Genomic DNA, 17,673 nt, shown 5'->3' with positions numbered 1-17,673 from the left:
TATGGACCTAACATTAGCATAACTGAATATTCACAACACAACACATATTTTCCATTCTTAACATGGCATCCTGGCTATGGTCTTAAAAGAGCAACAAGTTGACAAGGCGCCATGCTACGCCACTCCTATTGGTGGAAACTCATGCAAAACCATTTGATACTATAATACTTAACATGATCAGGGTGGTGCTAGTAGCCTGTTGGTAACACACTTGCCTATGAACCAGAAGACCCAGGTTCAAATCCCACTTACTACCATTGTGAGCAAGACACTTAACCGTAAGTTGTTCCAGGGGGGACTGTCCCTGTAACTACTGATTGTAAGTCACTCTGGATAAGGGCGTCTGATTATTGCTGTAAATGCAAATGTAAATGATCAGCATGTGTTGCATGTGTCTTCATGTGTCGCGCCTCCACACCTGCTAGACATTGCGTGTAGCTTTCCAACTGTTTTTGTGTTTGTTTTCTGTTCCTAGATATCCAAGCAGGAGCACGCCTACCATGTACAGGGAATAAGGTACTAAGTGCACGCACATACATATCACCCGGCTGATTTTTAACGTTATACACCCCAGGAGTTGCAGGTGAACGGAAACTGTATTATGTTTTAGAAAGACAGCCCAGGGTGTCCTAATTACATAAGTCTAGCGGGATATGTAATTTATTTATTTATTTCTGTCAATGACACTCTGGGTCCTTGCTGCAGTGGTTCTCCACAATATTGGTAGCACTGTAAATAATTGTCACTATAATAAATGGTTGTCACTTTTCTCTAAACTTGTGTTTTTATTTGTTTGCCCTTGTCCTCCTAGTCCTCTGCTGCCCCACCACTCCTACCTTGTTCTCTGCCCTGACCTAGAACAGCGGGAGGGTAACAGCATTTTACTGGGGCAGTGGTGGCCTAGTGGTTCAGGAAGCGGTCCCGTAATCAGAAGGTTGCCAATTCGAATACCGAACCACCGAGGTGCCACTGAGGTGCCACTTAGCAAAGCACCGTCCCCACACACTGCTCCCCTGGGCACCTGTCATGGCTGCCCACTGCTCACCAAGGGTGACATTGTGTCACCATGTGCTGTGCTGCAGTGTTTCACAATGACAATCACTTCAGTTTCAAAACTATTAGTTCAACGTGCTGCTTGAAGTGGAATTACATTAGATTGTTAAAAGCTAGAAGACAACCAGCTATAATTAACAATGCAGACAATATAAAGAACACTGACAGAGACGCATGCATGTTTACCAAGACAAACATTAAATCAATAAATAATAAATAAATACGTTTCTTTCAACATTTACCTTTATACACATTTCTGACATCCATGTCCTTAGTAAATGTCATGATGCTTCACCTCAAATCTAATTACAGTGTTTTGATTTAGGGTCAGGTTGATTGAGTCCTTTACCCAGCAGGGGTCTGGAGGTGAGTCATTCCATGACTGCGCCACTGTGGAAATATGAATTTACCCCCCCTCTTTCAGGGGGGTATGCTCACGTACATAGCACATCCCATCAAGACACCACCCAAGACGACAGGATGGAGATCACAGGAGGTAGCAATGACTCAGGACCCCCTGTCTTGGCCTGCATGCTCAGACCTTCACAGAGGGTACACTGACGCACATCGCTGTCCCAGACTAAAGGCCTGGTCAAGATATTTGGAACAAATACAGTCACATCAGTGCACAGAGACTCATCTGTATTCATTTACTGTAAGTATTTTATTACGTCTTAAACCAGCCACAGGGGCAGCAGAAGAAAGAAGATCTTATTGCATCCCTTACCTTGCTGACAGGAAAATCAAGAAGAGGGCTAAATATCTAACACATAACTCCTCAAAATAATGTTTACATTTACATTACATTTACGGCATTTGGCAGATGCCCTGTTTGTCACGAAGGCTGGACATGATGAGGAAGGAGGACTCATACGCACGACGTCGTGAGACAGGGGTTTACTGCATAGTATAGACAGGGGAACATCACCAGACAATGACCCGACGGCAAACAGACACAAACAGGATAGCTTTATACAATTAAACACAGGTGAACACGAGTAGGAAACATTGCACATGACGATGAAACTCCGGTCCAAACTCCGGACCCGGAGTAACCCCTGACGGACCGGATCATGACAAATGTATATATGATTTACATGCCATATTTCATGCATATATGGCCTAGACACTGAAAAAGTTGTCCAATATGTAATTTGAAAATAAAGTGATTGTCATTGTGAAACACTGCAGCACAGCACATGGTGACACAGCGAAATGTGTCCTCTGCTTTTAACCATCACACTTGGTGAGCCGTGAGCAGCTATGACAGGCGCTTTGCTAAGTGGCACCTCAGTGGCACCTTGGTGGTTCAGGACCAGCAACCTTCTGATTACGCACCCGCTTCCTAAACCGCTAGGCCACCACTGGTATGATTTCATTAGATTATATTTTATAGTAGAAATATAATATAAATGACTAACTAAATTGTGTCACTAAATTGGCCTACACTTTAGATGAATCATGCTGTGGTGTGTAACATGCCAGACTGACCTTTAAAAAACCTCCCTCAAATCTTCAGAACATGCCAGTGTCTCATCATCACGGATACGTTGAGTTCTCTGGTGCACCAAGGGAGCCTGCCTCCATCTAACAGCGCAGGTAAGAGTCATTCAGGGCTTTTAGAATAAATGATGAGCGATAGAATACATTATCTCTAAAGAAGTTATCTTTATTTCTTTATTTCTTACTCTGAGTCAGTTTCAAAACCTTCCCTCACCTTCCCACTACACCCCCTGTGCCGTGTCCAGAGAAGGTGCGGTGGGAAGGGGGTGGTGGTCAGACCCACAGTAGTGACTCACAACAACCAAGCCGTAGGCAGACCCACCTAGTGCACTCAGCTGTTCTGACCCATCAGTCTTCAGGCAACATCTGAAGGGTAGGACAGGCATTTTCCCCTTTTCGTTGCCATGGTTCCCAGGCCAAGAAGCCCAGTCCCACTCCCACCCCCCTACATTATGCATTTGGTGACTCATGGCTGGGGCCTAATACACTGACTGGCTTCTAAACACACTCACAAGCCCTCAAGTGTGGCAGAAAATGTATATATATATATGTATGTATATAAATACATAACTCCACATGTGTTCATTCATAGTTTTGATGCCTTCGGTGAGAATCTACCAATGTAAATGGTCATGAAAATAAAGAAAACACACTGAATGAGAAGGTGTGTCCAAACTTTTGACCTGTACTGTATTTATCTAATATATTTATTGATCTTAATATATGATGTAATTTAACTATTCTCTTAACATGTTCCTCTGAAAGTAGGCCATCATCAAGTCCATTCCAGTAGATGCATCAATAATGCATCGGCTTTGGCCAGTTCAGCTTCTCAGCATTCAGAGGCATTCCAGCTCTTATATGTCAGCATGAAAAAAAATCTCAAATTCTTCATTCATACTGTACATTCCTGCTAAATCAACTAATGGGATCTGGTTGTGTAAAAATCCCACAGCCTTGGGTAGGACGGGAGTGCAGTTGATGCACTGAAGCTAAGTGGAAGATTTCATCTTGCATGGCTTGAATGCATGTTAATGGCCTTCACTGGGAAGTCTTTTTGCTTGAAAAGCACTAATGTTTTTTTTTCACTGTTCAGTACAATGAACGTCTGACTGCATTTATGGCAGTATACATCAAAGCCAACAAATGAGCACTGGGAGTATCTTGCCAGCTCTTCATGATGTTTCCCATTGATGAGATTCCCATTCTGTGAATGGATGGTGACACATGAGATGGGAGAAGTGCTGAATAGTTCCTCATGGAAAGCTGTGCATCAACCACCAAAGTGCCATTAGGGGGGCTCTGGTTTGATGGCACAAAAGAAACCATGAGCTTGAGAAAGTAGGGAGCTGAACACAGCAGTCAGACTCCCGGAGGTGGGCCGCACAATTCAAATTCACAACACCACGGCCACAGGGAGCGTATTGCCTGGCAACAGGTGTCTGCTATATCAACATTGACAAGACTGACAAAGTAGCACAGGTTACAAGATCTGTGTTAACATAATGGTGCAAATGTACATCTGTATAAAACCAAAGGTCTTAGAAATTTGCAAAATATTTCTTCTAAAAGACACCGATCTTTGTATCTGGAATGTGTGTAAACATCCATACCTGGTGTATGTTAGAATATTTAGCACATGTACGAAGGTGCATGCAGACAGGAAGGGACTGACAATGCTGTGTTGATTACTGATCATGGAATTTCAATAAAACTGATATTAACTTCAAGCAGGAACTATAACACAGAACACAACTGACAGAGAGATGACGTCACCAGGTCTTTAAATGGCAGTCAAGCCTGAAAAATCCACTAGCAACCATGCCATGAAGCAACATGAAAGTCATGTTGAATGTGGTTACTTTTTTAGTCTCTATTAATTGTTTAAAATAAAACAGACACCTTCTTGGACCTCTGAGACATCTTGGTCCTGCATGGCAATAATCACATTTTTTAATTGTAGCTGTGAATGATGCTGTCATTCGGATGCAGATTTAATAAATAATTATTAACATTACTTAAGCATTTCTTATAACACGATTGCACGTAGATATCTTCTTTTAAGCAGTATGCATGAAACGTTCATCACTCTGCTTTTATAAATTTAGAACCTTACACCAGTCTTTATCACCAATACAAAATGTGATCTCTGTCGTCACTTAAATCTGTACCCTGTTCTCGCACAATTATTTTGGGAAGCAGCCGATTGAAATGCAATGTGATTCTGACACCCAGCCTCATTAGCGCCACTTATTTTTACATGCAGACACAGTGGGTGATGTAATGGCATCTATTTGCTGAGTGGAGCTACTCATGGTACAGTCATGTTTGACGTAGCCACAGCCTACACATTCACTTTCCCTGGACTCACGCGCTAAATAATCGAAATAATGCAATGGAAGAAAATTCGAGTTTTTCAAAAAACTAAACAAATGAACTTTCATATCTAAGAGTTGAAGCATGGATTCTGTTGTAAATTGTTCTGGATAAAATTGGATATAATGTGAATGTTTGGAATTATCCACTGATGGTGCTCAAAATATAAAATTGGATTGAATTTTTTTGTTATTATTGTTGCTCTAAAAAGCTATCACTGTACGTCTCAGGGTGTTTCAGGGTGAGGTTAATTACAGGCCTCAAGGTTCAGATACAATATGGGAAGAGGCACTCTCATACTCTCATACTCTTCTGATCTTATGGCGCCCTCTGTGTTTGATAGAATGAAGTACAGCATGCAACACGGCCATAGCCTGAGGAACACATGGAAGTCCTTAAATCATTTTTAATGACTTAGGTGTTTTGTACAAAATTGTGTCATTGTTTCATGCTGCTTTAAGCTGTATGCTTTTATGATGTATCAACAAAATAATTTTTTATCAACATTATGTTTGCTTTTGACAATGCTCATGTTGTTGGTGACTTGTTGTCAGCATTTATTTAGAATTATTTATACTAATCAGATTTTTATGAAATATAAATATTGTCTAGCTCACAACTTTTCATTTAAGTAGTCAAATAATTTAATTTAAAAAAAAGTATTAAACTAGATGGTTTGTTTCTTTGTTTGTTTTACTTAATTTAAAATTCATTCCAGTTAAGTACCATATTAATGATTCTGCTTCTCACTTTTAAAGATTTGCATTGTCATGTTCCAGTATTTCTTTGTAAATTACTAGTACCTCATAGCCCACCACAATCCCTCTGTTCTTTGGGAGAAGGCCTATTTGCTGTCAGTGTAAGCAAAGCCATTGCTGGAAAAAGCCCCAAATCTTTGGAACAACCTTCCAAGGAATATTCGGCATCAGAGACTGTCTCAATATTCAAATCCGGACTACTTATACAGTCAAGCTTTTACCAGCACTCCCCTCACCATGCTCACCAATACTGCAGTAATTATTGTCCACAGAAATGTTTAGTCCTCAGTCACCTACTTAATACTAACACAGCCTTCTCTTTTCTCATCCATCCTCTCATGCAAATGGTAAATCTCTCCCAGTGATAATCCTTGTGCAAAGTGATCACGTGGCATCACTGACCTCCTGGCATTATTGTACTCATTTGATTCTATTTTAAAATGCAGTGCTGGCCAGAGGAGGATGTGTTACCCTTTCTGAGCCTTGGTTCATCTCAAGGTTTCTTCCTTTTTTCTGGGAGTTTTTCTATTCCACTGTGGTCTTTACTTTTCTCACTAGTGGCCTTGAGCACTGTTCTAATGTGAGGTGCTTTGTGACAATATAGATTGAAAAATTTATTTATTGAATTGATGTGAAAGTGAAGGAGAAGCAATATTATTGGTGACCTCTAGAGGGCAGTTTGCAACTGCCTGAAATCAAACTCTAGGTTAAAAACCCTCAGCAAACAAAATGGCAAGACAATCAAAATTTTCTCTACTGGTTTAAATACAGAGGGTAATTAAAGAAATACAGAGGCGGTTCTTGATGAATAGCAGAATAATGAATTAACATTAATGCAAAGTTACAAATTTACTTTCTTAGAAAAAAATAGGCCATTCTTTTGAATGTCACTAAAGTATATGCCAAAATAAAGCAAGGATGGCAATATCTGTTGACATGCAGAATGCTGTTTTGCCCAGAGGTTCCTAAAGGTAAAATGTGCAGCTGTGTCTCTTTATTCTTCATTTCCTCCTTCCTTCCTTTCTATTTTGTGAGCATTTCCTCTCATGTCAGACCCATTTGTTCACATTGTGCCTGTTGGCATGGGAGAAACAGCCCTGTGGCTGAGGCCTGACTTTAAGTGACTTTGCTCAGGGCAGGTGTTTACAGGTACTATATGAGCTTCCTTCTACCTGACAGGCAGTTTAAATCTTTTCTTGCGGCTGTGCAGCCCAAGGCTGGGCCGCAGCTAAAACATTTATCTGCTCAGTCTAAAAATGGCCATGCACGTTTAAAAGAAAGAGTCGGCAAAGGCAGGTTGCCCTCATAGGTTCGCTGATGCCCAGATTTGGTCCTTAATTAGATGTTAATTTTAAAGCTGAATTTACAATCCCTCTAATAAATAAAATCCACAATAGTGTGTACACTCACATATCAGATAGGTGTTATTATTTGTTATGAAAATAGTTCACAAGAAAATTTCACAGTAAAGATGGCTGCCATAAAAACTTATTTCCTTTTTAAAAATCCCATTGAATGTACATCATTAGATGTCATAATGCACTAATAATTCATTTACATGTACTCTCCAAGAATTCTTAATATTCATAATATTTGCTGGCATGTATCAAAATTCTATAGGCTTTCATGTATCATAATGAGAACCAGCATTATATTGCAGTAATTTAGGTTTAATTAACTATCTTACAAAGGAGGTAATTTTATATGAATAGCATTTTTATTGACTGTTACCCACTGTCTGGAAATGTACTGTAATACGTTGAGCAGATTAAGAATAATAACTAGACTACTAATAACTAAACAGTCTCCTGATGTATCACTAAATGGAGCCATATCTTATAAAAATTTGAGAACCAAGGCTATAGTCAATGTGGTTTTAGATTAGACATTTTTAGATTAAATAACGTGCTTTAATAAATGAAAGTCTTGTTCTTGTACTATTTTTACATTGATATTTTACAGTGTGCATACCTCTGTATTGAAGGAATGACAATAAAACCCCTAAGATTTGGGCCCCAGATGTATATGGGAATGGGAAGCCCAAAAAAGATGAGATTTTAGTGTAGACGGTAACATTTGTTGAATTGGTTTCACAAGAGAATTTGGAGCCAACGACTTAAGTACCCATTTATACAATGTTGTGTAATGACCACAGATCCCACTGCTGGGGGTCATGATGACTGTTTGTGGCAGACATTATCTCATCTTAAGCACGCTGTCTTTCCCATCACATCAAATGAACCACCAGTAATGAGTAGAAACTTCCCAGTGTCCACAGGCTCTGGACACTGACTAGAAGTAATTTACTCATGCAAATTTCCTCCAGTTAATGCCTTACCGGCTCACAACTTCAAACACTAACTGGGAAAACGTGTGATCCATAAGCCCAACTGTTTTTATTCCATATCCACAGGATACGTGCTCGCCAGGGAGATGAAAGGCTTTAAAAAAATAAATAAAATTCGACCCTCTCTGAGGACAAGTTCAGTAAATGGTGATGGATGTTATCACTTTGAGAAGTTGGTCTGTCAGCGCTTGAGAGACGTGAAGATCAAAAATTTCTGTCTTCTCTGCTGAGGCAACTCCAGCCCGCCTGGTGCCAGGGGCCATCTCTGCCCTGGCACAGGCACCGTTCCGCAGCAGCTTGGCACGCTCAGCCGTCACCACCACTTCCCCAAGACACACGCTGACACTGACACGCTTTGATGTTCACGGCAAACCCCATGCAGCTTTAATTTTTTCATTATTTTTTTTATTTCAAATTGAATACGTATATACATTTTTGACACTCCTGTTTGGTTGTGAAATCACAGTGGTCGTGATCGGAGGGCCTCCTCCTCTCCTGGCACACGAATGAGTGTGAAATCAGGTCGCACTTCTATAAAATGAGTGGAAATCCTTCCACAGTCCTCTGTGGCTCCAGACTGAATTCTTTTATAAATGCCTCCATATCCACTCCCACACTGTCCCCCACGTCTCTGAGCAACTGCTGTGTGATCACAGCGCTGAGTGGTGACCAGCCCAGAGCTGCAGATATTTAACAGCTGGTGGCCAAGCCCAGGCCATGTGTTCATGTACAGGATACAGCTTATTGTCAGCTGACCGCGAGCAGCATCTTTTTTTCTCATTCCTCTGCATGAGAGGATAGCTCTGGGGAAAGAGGAGAGCTTTAGAAGATGGCACAGGATGACACGAGTCCCCAACTGTATCAATGCATGTCTTCACTGCAATTGTGATGCAAAGTTTTTTTTAGGGTCTAAAACATTTACCACAGTCCATTAAAGTTGTCAGCTTTCTGAGATGAGTCCACCACTTCATGGAATACCCTTTTGTGGTAAAGAGTTTGGTTTTGGTCTTAAAGGATAAAACATTTTTGTTTTTATTTTATTTTTGAACAAATTAGTATGCACATATAGCCTATATAATATAATATGATATAATTTTTCTAGTCCTTATGTATGTAGTAGATTAAAATCAAATCAGCTATTTTTTGGCTTAATCAGTCGCAAGTATGACACCAGACTTTTATTCCAGTGAGACATAAATTATTGAAAAGATTGTTATAGTTCATGAAAAATTTACCGTGGTTGTTCATGACACAGTAGAGGACAAGCTTGTGTTGTCATGACCACTGTGTGACCACAAAATTCACCACAAACAGAACTGTGTTACTTAAATATATAAAAAACTAGTCAAAGTGTGCATTGTGTGTCTGTGTTTTATGGCAAATAAATAAACAGTTTATAAAGCCATTGTGACAACTTTATCAAAAGCTCATAATTCTTGTTGGCATATTTTGTGCTCTGCATATATTTATATTCTAGCAGCCTGAATTTAGAACCCCAAACAGTCTATAACACAGCAGAAGGGCATGCATATTTAACAAGTTGACATATTTACAAGAATTACATATTAATGAACAGCACTGCAAAAGTATGTCGATTTCTGGGAAACAAGTCTTATTTGTAACAGAGCATTTTAATTTATGCGTCCACCAAATGAGCTGCAGCCTTAAAGATATACAATTAAATTGCTCTATAATTGTTATTTCAGTTGTTTGAAAAATGAAATTTGCAGCTTTGCAAATTTTCCCCTGAACATTTTCCACATGAAAGCAAATTGAACATTTACTAGTCTTACTACTACATCTAACTTCTTTAAAAAAAAAAAAAAAACACTAGCTGTTGCACTCTTAAACAAGCCCCAAATGTTCACCTATTTATGTTGCCATTCTGTGAACACAGCTATAATAAAAGACACAGAAGACCTTTATTTTTACAGCTTTTACCAGACTCCCTTATCCAGAGCGGCTTTCAGACACTAGTTAAAGGGACAGTCCCTGGGGGACCCTCAGGGACACAATGGTATTAAGTGGGGTTTGAACCTGTGACTTTGTAGTCGTCTGGTTCATAGGTGAGTGTTTCACCCACTAGGCTACTAGGAGCTTACATCTGCTTATTTGGACTGAAATTAGTGCCCATTGAAAAGCCATAAACTATTGCTTTTTCAGTGAACAAATATAAAAATGTTTTTCATTGGCTTACTTGGGTAAGATTTAACTACCTTACAAGGGCCTTAAAAATGAGATGTTTTTAGTGTACTAAATGCTCTTATATTTCACCCAGTGTGGCGATTAGACACAAATTTGAAACTGAATACCTTTCTAGAAAAGAACGGGCATGACTAGGTAAAGATGGTTGACCAGCTAGTATGGCCATCTTAAGGTTTGTTTGCACACTGGTCATACCAGTTGAGACCGCCTTTGATTCGCAAGTTTGACCATCTTAAACTGTGTTTTCATGCTGATCAGGCTGGTCATGGCAGCTAAGACCAGCTAAGACCAGCTAAACCAGCATTATGCTAACAGCATTATACTGTTCTCTCAGCAGGGAAGTTCACATTAGCTTATGTGTGGTAGCTTTCAGGCCCTTGAAAGTTCCAAATAAATATGATTAAAGCATTATATTTTAAAAGACAAATCTGGAAATGAAATATATAGGGGATATTAAAGGCTAGAATTTGTCCATGAGCAGCAATAATCGGTCTGCGATACTTCCCCATGTGATTAAATATGTGATTTCATCTGGAAAATAATAACAAATGGTTAGCATGTTTTCTGGGAAGCACTCAAATGGCGCTCTGCAGCCTCCCCGTATCGAATTTTTTTCTTCTTGTGTGTCTGATTTAGAGTTGCTGGGTTACTGGAATGACCAGAAGCCTGCGGCACACTGACATGTGGGCATGTGGTTGTTGGGATTGGGTAAGAGCGAATGTTAGGAGGTCGGTTGCCAATGATCAGAGAAGGGCATTGCAGGTATTATGTCTTCACCATCTGGACTTCAGGTCTTCTTCTGAGAATTTCGTTTTGCCAGCAGTACACAGACTGCAGCCCAGCACACAGCCCTGGCATCTCTGTGAAAGAGCCAACATACTTGGAATGTGATCAGGAGCCGTGTGGAAAAATTGAAACAGACCTGAAGTTCATCATATTTGCTTGATGCATATAAGTGCAGAATATTATCAACATCGCAAACATATAAATGGGTGGTAGTAGCCTAGTGGGTAACACACTCGCCTCTAAACCAGAAGACCCAGGTTCAAATCCCGCTTACTACCATTGTGTCCCTGAGCAAGACACTTAACCCTGAGTGTCTCCAGGGGGGGGACTGTCCCTGTAACTACTGATTGTAAGTCGCTCTGGATAAGGGCATCTGATAAATGCTGTAAAATGTAAATGTGAATGATAATACAAAAAAAAATGTTACATTTTGCTGCACTGAGATAAGCGGCCTCCCGACCTTCAGGCACAAATGGTTTCCATATGCGGCAGGTGCGTGCCAGTCACATCCACTCAGCTTGAAGCACTCAGAGATCCGAGGATAAAAGATGAGACGCTGAAACAACCCGGCATAATTATCCCATGTTCGGACAGAATTACAGCACCAGTATCTGGCTTTTGCCCGGATCAGGGCAGGCGGGGGGAGGCTACGTTTATCCGCACGGAAGACTCAGGTGTTTCTGTGTGCAGATTCTGCCCACATGGCAGGAGGCCAAAACGCAAAACATCCACGGCGTGCCGCCAGGCCCTCTCTGCAGATGTTCCCATTCTGCCCTCCCTCTCACAATCATAATTCTCTCTCTCTCTCTCTCGCTCTGACATCACGAGGACGGTGACCTGAACCTGGCCGCGCGCCACGGTGTTCGTCGCGCTCCCACCGCTCCCCCCCGTGCCTGAAAACGCCGAGCCCTCAGATCCGCTGAGCACACGCGTGTCTGCCATTCCAGAGATGCCAGCAGCTGTGGGCAGATGGGAGAGTCTGTCCCTCCGGTCTTGGCAAGGCCTGAGTGAACAGGTGGGCAGAACAGGCCTCGGTGGGGGGGTCGGCGGCCCCAGCCACCGGCCTCTGACATCATACGGCAGCGATGCCAGACGCGGCAGGATGGGGATTCTTGCTAATCCACTTGTGGCTAATGACTAAAAGCAAGTAAACTACAGGAGCCGGAGAGGGCGAAAGCCTCCCACTCAGTATCCCCAGGTGAAGTACTTCTCAGGGGACACTCAAATTTGTCTGTTTTACTGTGACATGGTGACATTTCTCATCTCCTCATCTCCTATAGATGTTGAATTACACAGGGATCACGGGAAAGCATATTCCAATACTGACCGGGAAGCGATATTGACAGTCGCAATCGATACTAATAACTAAACTTGACCGACTGGGGAGGAAAAAAATCAAAGACGGAAAACAGAGACGTTAGTTCTTTTTATAAAAAAGAGTGAGAAAACCAATTGCAATCCTACTTTGTATTAAGGCCTGTGTTAGAAAGGTGTAAGAGGTTTATTGCTTTAATTCCCTTGTACAGAGCTCTTCTTAGGCCCAGCTCTACGTTACCAGCACCTAAGACTTTCTGAGACTCTGCTGCCATGCAGCTCTTCTCCCGATTGAATCAGCCATGTCTAATCCACTCGTGAACCACTGGGGCTTATGGTTCATTTGGCCTTCTCACACAGATAAAATAACCCTTTGAATCCAGGCCCAGTTCTTTGTCTCTTGACATCCTAGGTTGTACTCAGTGCCTATAATTCAGAAACAATCTGCAATCCAAATGTGATTAGAAGACTGCAAATTAATATGTATTCATTCAGGATATGCCCTTGTGCCAAGAGGCAGTATTTGTGGAAGTGTGGGTGTGGAATGTGCGGTTTCCTTTCGAAATGTTGCACCTGCATTATATGCATTCTGATGATTTTCTCTTTCTGGTCTGTGGAAGGAAGATGTCATTTTCCTGACCATTTCCCTATTTGACGTTGCCATTTACAAATATCAGCATAACAAATTAAATGACTACAAAATATGAACTTTGATTGTTATGTTCTTTACTGCTTCAATCATCAGTTTCACACATTGTGAATGTGAACGTGAGTGCCATTCACTCTCACTCTCCACATAGACATGGCCCAGTGTCATGTCAGTACCTTATCCAAACTTGCACACTCAAAACGTATCTATAACAGATTCATTTTCTGAACTTTAAACTCATAAATGGCATTTATTGCAGTTCCTGGGAAACTTAAAAGCATAAAGGATGATTCACCACAATAGCATGACCTTGAGCTTTTTTTTATGTACTGTAATTAATGACTTATATCGATGTGTGGCTGTCGACTTCTTATTAAACCCTGTATTTTGTGTAGGCACTGGGACGTTTTCAGTGAGTGGAGATGAAACATTAAACATAGAGAGGATAGATTACAGAGAAAATAGATTACATCTGAGAAAATAAGTGGAAACTGCCTCAGGTGCCCACTGGCCCCCAACCACACTTGACCATGTTTTTGACTCTGCACTCCACATCGGCTTTGCATGAGCCAGGATGAGAGCGGGAACGTTCAGATCCTCCCTCTCCTCGCCTTCCTATTTTTTTGATGCTGTGAAGATCGACCTTAAAAACGGACCTCCGGGCGCCCCCAGAGGAGACAGGGGTCTCTCAGCCTCTCTCTGGTGCTCTACATCCCTCCATCACTCTCTCATTCCCCAGCTCTCTCCTCTGACGGCCCCTATCTTAGGGCATGGGCGCTGTCAGGTCCCATTACCTAATTGGCAGTGAGATGCAGCTGGCCTTCGTTTCTGAGCCGCTCCGTTCCGCACTGCTGGCGTACAACTCGATGGGGATGCACTTCAAAGCTGCACCCCACACTCCACACTCCACACTCGGCATCCGCAGTGGCCAGCAGACGCATTCGGGTCCACAGAGAGTGAGTTCAGGTCACTGGTGGCCACAAGGTTTTTTCACTCTCTTATGGGATTGGTCAAACGTCACACTAATAAGCATTTAGGTAACACATTATAACAATAGATTGGAGTAGGGCAGTGGTGGCCTAGCGGTTAAGGAAGCAGCGCCTTAATCTGAAGGTTGCCGGTTTGAGTCCCGATCCACCAAGGTGCCACTGAGGTGCCACTGAGCAAAAGCACCGTCCCCACACACTGCGTCATGGGCGCCTGTCATGGCTGCCCACTGCTCACTAAAGGCAGAGAAGCAATTTCCTTCGGGATTAATAAAGTAAAAAAAAAATATATTAATAAAAATGTCACAGTAAAGATTATTAAAGCAATACAATTGGAATTCAAAAGTTTAGATCATTATGATATGCACCTCTGATATGCAGATGTTTGTTTGTGGTTGTCAGGGATCCTTCCTGGCCATGTCCAGCCAACGTGACAGTCCCACAAGTGGGACATTTTGGTGAAATTTGAGGTGTTCCTTTTGATCTTTTTGAGTCAATGTGGAAAGTTATGAGATCAGAGGTGTGGCTTCCCATACCTAATGTTCTTACCAAGTCATTTGTCCAAACAAATGAAAACGGGATCAAATCAAAAGTTTTTACATCTCTGTTCAAAGAAGCAACTGATGTAAAGTAGCAAGGCATTTAAAATGTCTAAAACATGTCTTTTTTTTTAATTATCGGTGTGGTTTGTATTGAAGAATGCACACCGTTTGGCGCCCAAAGTAAAAATATTTTACCTGGTCAGTTAATAAAGCTGGCAACCATTTCTAACCTCCTTAATGTGGTGTTCCAGAAATGGTATTTCTCAACACCATGAAAGGTGGTGCTGACTGTGCCTGGCACGTATTCCAGGAGAAGTTTGAGCTGTTGTCTGAACCAGATGACTCCGTCAAGCTTTGATTCCTCATCAGCAGAGCAGAGTTCGCAAGTTTCTTCTGAGATGTCCATGAAAGATTTACACCTTGGCTACAACATCTGCTTGAATGACATAAATGCACACAAGATCCAGATGTGGTTTAATTTAATTTAATCTTGTGTACTTAATGTTCGTAAATAAAAGTGATGTAATCCAGGCATGTGGCCGTTTGCCCAGTTTTTATAAATGTCTGGGATATTTACATAATCAAAAACATATTCCCTTTAAAAAAGCATTAGAGAATGTTGTAAATAAATAATCTTATCAAATATATTTCATCTTTCAATTTAAAAATCTCTAATAAATTGATTTACTTACATACATTCAGAATCATGTTAGACAAGTAGGATCAATGCTAACAATGATTTCCTTCAGAAAAGTAAAAAATCTTTCAGTGTGAACTCACTCTTAAAATTTGTTTTTAATGAATGTCCACTCCTTGTGACAACCTCAGCCAGTCATGATGAGACTGATAAATCTCTCAAACAAGAATTTCCACTCCTCCTTACCCTTTTTATTCTAGCTCTGGTTTATAGAAGCACTCACAGCAACAAGTGCACACAAAATTTGAACCAGGAAAAAAAAGAGATTCTGCTTATCATTTTGTTTTCTGTGGTGTATGTCCAAATAAAAGTCCCAGCAGTGGATTAAAGAACGACTTAAACATTATTAAACATAACTACACATAACAGTTTTTCCTTCTTCTTCCTTTTTTTGGAAGACAGGAAGTTGAGACCCTAAGTGATGTCAACAGGGAAGTGTCTGTCTTTTCCATGAGTGGACCGGTGGTTCTTCAAAATAGCAGGAAGAGCCAGCCAGGAAGAAGATCAGGCCAGCTACACAAACATCCCTCCAATAGAGTAACAGGATGCAAGGTGACACAAGAAAAAAATCAAGCAGGCTAGTAATTTACCCAGATCCCGGGGGATTACATGAAAGCCTGTATCTCTCTGTGAGATGCTTTTACCACTAAACATGCAGTGAATTTACTAATGAAACAATGATCCATGGAATTATTCATAGAAACTGTTTTTTCGGCTCCATCTGAAAGCCATGAGAATGAAGAATGAAGAATTTGAGCTCATTTTGACTGTTGAGGGTAAAGAGGTCAAGCTGTATGTTTTTCTCCCTCTGCTATTTCGGGATGATTCATCAGAGAAGCCTGAGTTTTGCATTTTTCATAATTTTTCGGCATCATAACTGGGAGTGAAAATGTTGGTCATCAGCCCCCAGTTCTTTGCAGAGGAGCATGACTAATTCACAAGCCATCAGACATCCCAAGGTTAATGAAGTCGAAAGTTCATCCCTCCATGGATCAAAGGGTGATGAGGCCATCCGAACGAGTGGGAGAAATAAACACAAATTTTGCTCCCAACAGCCACGCTAATGTGTACGCTTCATGAGTCCGAACGCAATCACAGGGGAGGCTGGACTGACTCAGAACTGATGTTCCATGTTTACTCTGAACCTTCCCAAAAGGCTTGCTGCAATAAAGAATCAGGGCTGAAACTCGGCCGCGTTTAATCTGAGATCCGTTTGTTGTCATGTCAATTACGATGTTGCTCTTGTGCGGGCAGCTCCGAGCCATACACACACATACACACGGAGACTAAAAGCAAGATATTTCCTGAGCCTGCGTGTGGTGGGTGTCGCGTGTCTGTTCGGCCGCGCGCACATCAGCGACGAGGACATCTCCTGCAGTGTCTTCCCCGGATGCCGCCGGATGACCGCTGCACCCGCATGCTCTCTTCAGAGAGCGCTCCTGCTGTTTGTGTTGGTTTATGCATGCCTAAAATCATATGCGAATCCAACATGGAGCAGCATTGCCGTAACCATGAAATGTTTGGAAAAAAAGGCTTGGAAATAAAGATTTTTGTATTGAATGCAATGAAAGTGTGTCCTCCTCCCCCAGAAGTAGAGGGTCTCCTTTGGGTTAAGTAGTAATGATAGTTGCTTCTTCCAAGTCTGTGTGACAGATTCACTGAGAGCCGGCAGCGAATACTTGCCTCATAGTGTATCACGCTCCCTGGGGGCAAAATGCCCTATTTATTTGATCTGAATCAGGAATCGCTACTCTATTCTTTGCTTCACTTTAATTAATCTTAACAAGAAATGAATAAAAGAAATGGCCTAGTGTTTAGTACACAGGCGTTTAGACACCTAGTAAGCTGAACCAGAACATGTGGGTAAAGAACGCTCAACTCAAGATCCCAGCTCCCATTAGGATTCTCTTCGGCGCCCGCCAGGTCGGTACGGCGGGGCCAGATGATTGCCTCCCTCCATTTCCCAGACAGCAGGTTAGTCTGTCGGCCACCCGTGGCGCAGCGACTTCATCCTTTAGGTGTCCTTGGCACCGAGTGGCAACTAAAATTGACCGAACAGCGTTGTGTTGACAAAAGAGAGGTTTAATGTAATTGCTTGTCTGTGTCCCGTTTCCTTTGAGGGAGGATCAGAAAAGATGTTTGTCCTTCAAAGAGGCCTTACCTGCCTTCTTCAAATAGCAGTAACATGTAAATAATAGCATCCATATTTCTACAGAGAGACCGTGATTTGTAGGCTTGTATAGTAAAAACTGTATATTAATACAATCAAGCATAATCTCCATAACGCATGATGGGCTTCACCAGTTTGAATTCAAATACAGCAAATACAGCACAATATATTATCTAGTGCCTATGTTCTTTTATATATTTTAAAGGGTTTCTAAATGTATTGATTTTCTGAAGCCTTTTTTCCATAAAATAGTCTGATAGATTACAGAAGCAGGAAGACTCCAGACA

The sequence above is a fragment of the Denticeps clupeoides genome, chromosome 6, assembly GCF_900700375.1.
Source record: "Denticeps clupeoides chromosome 6, fDenClu1.1, whole genome shotgun sequence".
NCBI lineage: Eukaryota > Metazoa > Chordata > Actinopteri > Clupeiformes > Denticipitidae > Denticeps > Denticeps clupeoides.
The sequence above is the reverse complement of the archived record's forward strand: the minus strand, read 5'-3'. Positions refer to the sequence as shown.